Consider the following 5,597-nt stretch of genomic DNA (forward strand, 5'->3'; position numbering starts at 1 on the left):
TATATTAAGTGGGAGCATATGGGCCTCATATATATATATATATATATATATATATATATATATATATATATATATATATATATATATATATATATATATATATATATATATTCTCTAGAGCTATTTTTTTTATCATATTGCATTGTCCATAAAAAAAAAGGGAAAAAATTATGAGCACCCAGCTCATAGTTTATGATTGTTTTGACAGTGGCTTTTCTAGACTTTTGAAGACCCAGATTTATTTGGCGATGTGATTACAGTGTTTTTGGCATCGCTACTCATATTTCTAGCTTCACTAACTTTAACTTGGATATAATATTAGAAATATGTACTTAAAGCTAAATATTATTTCTGCTAAATTATATCACAAAAATGAGCTGATCAGTATGTTTATAAAGAACCTCTGAATATGTTATGTCAAAAATTTATATTATGATTTTATTTAATAGTTTTATAAAAAATTATTTATATTTTTTGTCAAAATATAATAAAAAACATTTATAAAGTCATAGGTTTAAATACAATAAATTATAAATAGTTTGTACCTGTTTATCTAAAACACATACAAATGGTGTATGAATATATTTACCTGTCTTTAAAAGTTTTATATATTGTTCACCAAAGATCACATTAGAAGAATAATAGTCATTAGCGGCGACGCCTTTAGCGGCGACAAATAACTTTCGTGTTATTTGTCGCCGCTAAATGTGCACGTCACTGCTAATGTCATTCGAGACCGATCCGTGTCAAAAGTTGAGGAAAAAGCATAACCATTGATTTAGTCATTAATCCAACGACCGGATATCCACATCATATGCAACCTTTAGCAGCGACACGTGTACCAACCACCATTTCTGACGACATCTCATAGTCAGTGACTGGTGAGACTTCCCATTTTTTTTTCTCTTTTTCTTTTGGTTTTCTCCTCATCTCCCCACTGAATATACCTGTTGGTTGAAAGAATTTCAAGCATTTTGCCGAAAATTTGAGATCCCCACCAAGCTAGAACCTTGTTGCTGTCGATCCCTACCAGCATTTTATTGCCACCACCACTGTTCTCTTCGGAATTAGCCATCGCAGCCACCACATAACAAGTTTCATATATAAGGTGAGGTTCAATAGAGAACCCTTATTAATAAGGAACCAATGAACCAATTGTTAGCGTCGAAATTTAAAGCAATCAATGGCCATGAGAATGGATGTACACTTGTATATTGGGCGCACATACAACCGATTATACCATAAAACTCATCTCTTTACCAAAAAACTCACCTCATTTTTTCGTTTAAAATTTTTTTTAGCCATGTTTTTTATCGGAAAAAAACTTTCCATAGATATTCATGTTGATATATAAAACAACAAACTTCTTTTTCGAAAAAAACTCACTTCGTTTTATTTTTTTTTTTCAATATTTAAATTATTTTTATATAAAAAACAATTATACAAAAAATCTTAATTTTTTGTCGTCTATTAAAAAACATCATCAACGATTAAAAAAAACTTGGTTAGTTCAGATTCACATTGTGAATCTAAACTGTAAATATTTCAATTTTAATATTCACAATGTGAATCTGATTTACTATTGTTCACATTGTGAATCTGCTCCGATCTGGGCAGATTCACAATGTGAATTTGTACTATTATTTTTTTTATCAATATGAATCTATATTTAAAGAGTATCAAAAAATATGAATTTTGATATATTTATTAAACTTTTTCCATAAATATAACCCTTAACTTTTCAAAAAAACAAAAAAATGAAGTGAGTTTTTTTGAAAAAAAAAATTTATTTTTTGTATATATCAATATGGATCTCTATGGAAAGAGGACGAAAAATCATGAACTGTAGTATATATTAAGGTATTTTTTCGATAAAAAAATGGCAAAAAAAAAATTAACGAAAAAAAAAAGAAGTAAGTTTTATTATAATATGGTGTATGTGCGTCCATCGTAAAAGTTTACAACCCTCATTTTGCCGTTGATCGCTTTAAATTCCGACGCTTTAGATTGGTTCCTTCTTTCCTAAAGTAATAATGGTTCTCTGTGAACTTATATATATATATATATATATATATATATATATATATATATATATATATATATATATATATATATCCTCCGTAATAAATGAATGTTTTTTTCCACTTGTCATACTCTTATGTATTTTGCCAAATGTCATTTTGTGGTTGTTTTGAATTAATTTTGTTTCCACATGTCATTTTAAAAGTTTTTCTATTTTTTCAAATTCCATATAATATTTTAATGTAATAATTGCAATAAACATAGTAAGAAATGGATATCAATGTCATTAATAAATTTACCTTTTATTTTCAAAATTTTCAAAATTAAAGCTCATTAGCTTATTTTTTTATTTATTTAAATTAATATTTTTAATTTAAAAGATAAAAAACATTTTCATTATATTAATTCATTATTTTTCTTATTTTCTTATAAATTCAAAGTTATCAAATATTTAGTTTTATATATATATATATATATATATATATATATATATATATATATATATATATATATATATATATATATATATATAAACCCATTTAATACATGGGTCTCACACTACAAGAAAAACACGATTTTGCTAGGGAAGGAATCTGTTGTGAAAAGTTGAAATTCCGTTGCAAAAGATGAATAGCGACGGAATTTGCGTCGACCGATTTCCGTCCCAAAAAAACTCGTTGTGAGGGTTTGCTAGGGAAACAATAATTTCGTCTCAAATGTGACAACGGGATGAAATATGTTGTAGATGATATTCCGTTGTGTATTCCTTAGTAGGATTCCGTTGCGAATTTCGTAGTAGTTCTTCCATCACAAATTTCGTTGTAGTGGATCCCTAACAAAATCCATGGTGATGACTCCCTAGCAAATTCTATGGTGGTGAATCCCAAGTAAATTCCATGATGGTGATTACGTAGAAAATTTCGTGGTGGTGAATCCCTAGTAAATTCTGTGGTGGTGATTCCCTAGCAAATTCTGTGATGATGAATCCCTATCAAATTCCATGGTTGTGGATCCCTAGAAAATTTGGTGGTGATGAATCCCTAGCAACTTCCATTTGATGACTCCCTAACAAATTTCATGGTCATGAATTCCTAATAATTTTCGTGGTGTATATTATATAGCATATTCAATATCAAAGATTCCATATGGGCGGATTGATAATTGATTTATAAATTAAATCCAAATTATTTTGTAGTAATATACGAAAAATAAAAATAACAAAAAAGATCAAATAACATTATATCATAAAATAATACAATAATTATTTTTTACATGGAAAATGAAAATTGGATAATCTAAGTAATACTTTGCAATAAACATATCAACACTTTATGACCTACTAGTTTTGTAGCTGTTTAAAAGCATTAATAACAACCATTGCCAATTGTAGTTGTTTATTAAGTTGCTCAATTCTTGCGTAGTGTTGGTCATCTTTGGCCTTCATTATTTCCTTAAAATCTTCGATTTGCTCTTTTTGTTTCCTCACAAGCTCCCTCAACTCTTCTAAATCATCATTTTTGTCCAGAAAGAGGATTGATGGATCACATTTGAAGAGTTTGGGCTCATTCCCATCATCAATATCCTACACCATCTACATTTTTAACAAATCAAAAAAATCATGAACATTCACAAAAAAATAAGCAATATAATAACTTTATAACAACTTAACATCTAAAATCAAACCTACATCAAGTGGTCTTATGTAAGCATGTTGAGTATAAAGTTGTGATTTGTTAGCAATCCTGCAACATATAGATTTATCAACACAAAAATTGATATGGCATAATCTTATAAATGGAAACCAGATAACATATTAGGATTAATACCATCTTGCCAATACATTCACAGTCATCTCATTACCATAATAATAATGAAAGTCAGCTGCCTCATTTCTTGCATGTTGAACCAATGTCCTTGAATCAACTAGAAAGATGTATCAAACAATACTTATTAGTCTTGGCTTACACAACATATATTTGATTTTATGCTGCAAATCATTGAAAAAACAACCTGTAGTGCCACTAACTAAAAATCGAAGGAACTTAGTAATGGGGAAGAGATGTGTAATGCTGAGTGGATCCAAGAGCTTGTCTTGTATGTATCAAGATAAAAGGTTACAACCAAAAACTTTACCTACTTCAAAAGTTTTATAAACATCATCTGTTCTCATTGATATCTGTTTATAAACCATAAAATTAGTTCCTAACTTTTACCGGACAAGCTTCTATAGTAATGGTGTCACCCTTTGTCTTTATGAGATCAACAATCTTAGAAACCTGCAAAATATCCAAAAAAAAATATCCTCAACTAATAATGTTTGTATGGACTAAATGACCATTTGAGCAAGAACCTAGAGAAATCAAATGGTACAAGGTTTACTAACATTATCAGCCGCAATGCCAAAATGACCAAAAATCAATAAAACAGGTATGCAAAAATAAAATCCATGTACAAAATAACTTCTCTTGAGCATTCCATCGAACAGCTCCTGTGCAGAATCCAGTTTTCTTAACTTTACCTTGGTAAATACAATCAAACACCAAACACCCTCATAGCACCACAAATTTTATAGCTAAAAAAACGTTAGTGATATTTCTGAAGTAAACTCATCAGTGACAATGACTAGACCATAATTTCTACCCATTTGCATAAAACACTTACACAAGAAATTACATATCCACCTGAATTTCATTTCGAATAAAACTGCCCATGTCAATCCTCCATAGATGCATATAAATTTAAACAACAAGAATGGCGGGGAAGGAGCAGGCGACGACGGTCGGTGTGCGAGAGGAAGAAGCAGGAGACGGGATTTCATATATATATATATATATATATATATATATATATATATATATATATATATATATATATATATATATATATATTATACGAAAAAAAAACATTACCTAGAACTCGAGAATCGATGACTTTGAGGATGTGGAGGGCGTCGCTAGTCGGGCTTTCGGTGGCGGCGTCGCCAACAGAGGGAAGTAGATCGGAGAGAAGGTGGGAGGGAGGAAAATGTGTGGTGGTGTCTACAGTACGTGCGACACTGGCCTGTGACGGCGGTGGTGTGTGTGACGAAGACGGTATGCGATGGTCGGCGGTGGTCCTCTGTGAAGTCCGACGAGTTGAAGGGGAGAGGATGGAAGCGTGTGTTCTTTGATGGCCGGAAGAAAATAGAGAATGCAGTGAAGAGGGTAGGGTTAAGAAAAAAATGAGATACCGTGCTTCTTTATCTATGAAGGGAAATGGGGAATTTGGCTAAAGGAGGGAATCGTTTGAAAATTTTGGGGGTGGGATAGTTTAAATTATATTTAAGAAATTAGGTCGAATAATTGATCGGTTGAAGTTTTTTGTATAGGTTTTTTTGAAATATTTCAAATAGAACGAAAAAAGTCAAAATACTCCATAATTCAAAATATTTTATTTAACTACTTGTTCTAAATTAGTAAAAATTAACAAATTCACCACATACGCTCAAATTCAATCGTATTTATATGTCTTGATTTCCTTCTCATTAAAATAAATAAAACTTTTACCAACACATTTATTCATTAATAACTCTTAAC

At 30.2% G+C, this 5,597-nt stretch overlaps 1 long non-coding RNA gene across 2 annotated transcripts; it reads right to left on the reverse strand.

Annotated features, from left to right (window-relative positions):
• Positions 1 to 3,237: 3,237 nt before the first annotated feature.
• Positions 3,238 to 5,307, reverse strand: LOC145109934 (uncharacterized). Of its 2 annotated transcripts, none has more exons than XR_013709349.1 (5): positions 4,932 to 5,307; positions 4,033 to 4,298; positions 3,849 to 3,945; positions 3,710 to 3,764; positions 3,238 to 3,613 (listed from the first exon to the last, which is right to left on the reverse strand). It is a non-coding gene; the product is annotated as an uncharacterized LOC145109934 (long non-coding RNA). The 2 variants fall into 2 exon arrangements; XR_013709348.1 differs by lacking the exon at positions 4,932 to 5,307 and adding an exon at positions 4,406 to 4,830.
• Between the last annotated feature and the right edge of the window lie 290 nt (positions 5,308 to 5,597).

This window comes from Lactuca virosa, chromosome 1, assembly GCF_052849685.1.
Source record: "Lactuca virosa cultivar CGN04683 chromosome 1, Lactuca_virosa_CGN04683_v6, whole genome shotgun sequence".
NCBI classification, from domain to species: domain Eukaryota; kingdom Viridiplantae; phylum Streptophyta; class Magnoliopsida; order Asterales; family Asteraceae; genus Lactuca; species Lactuca virosa.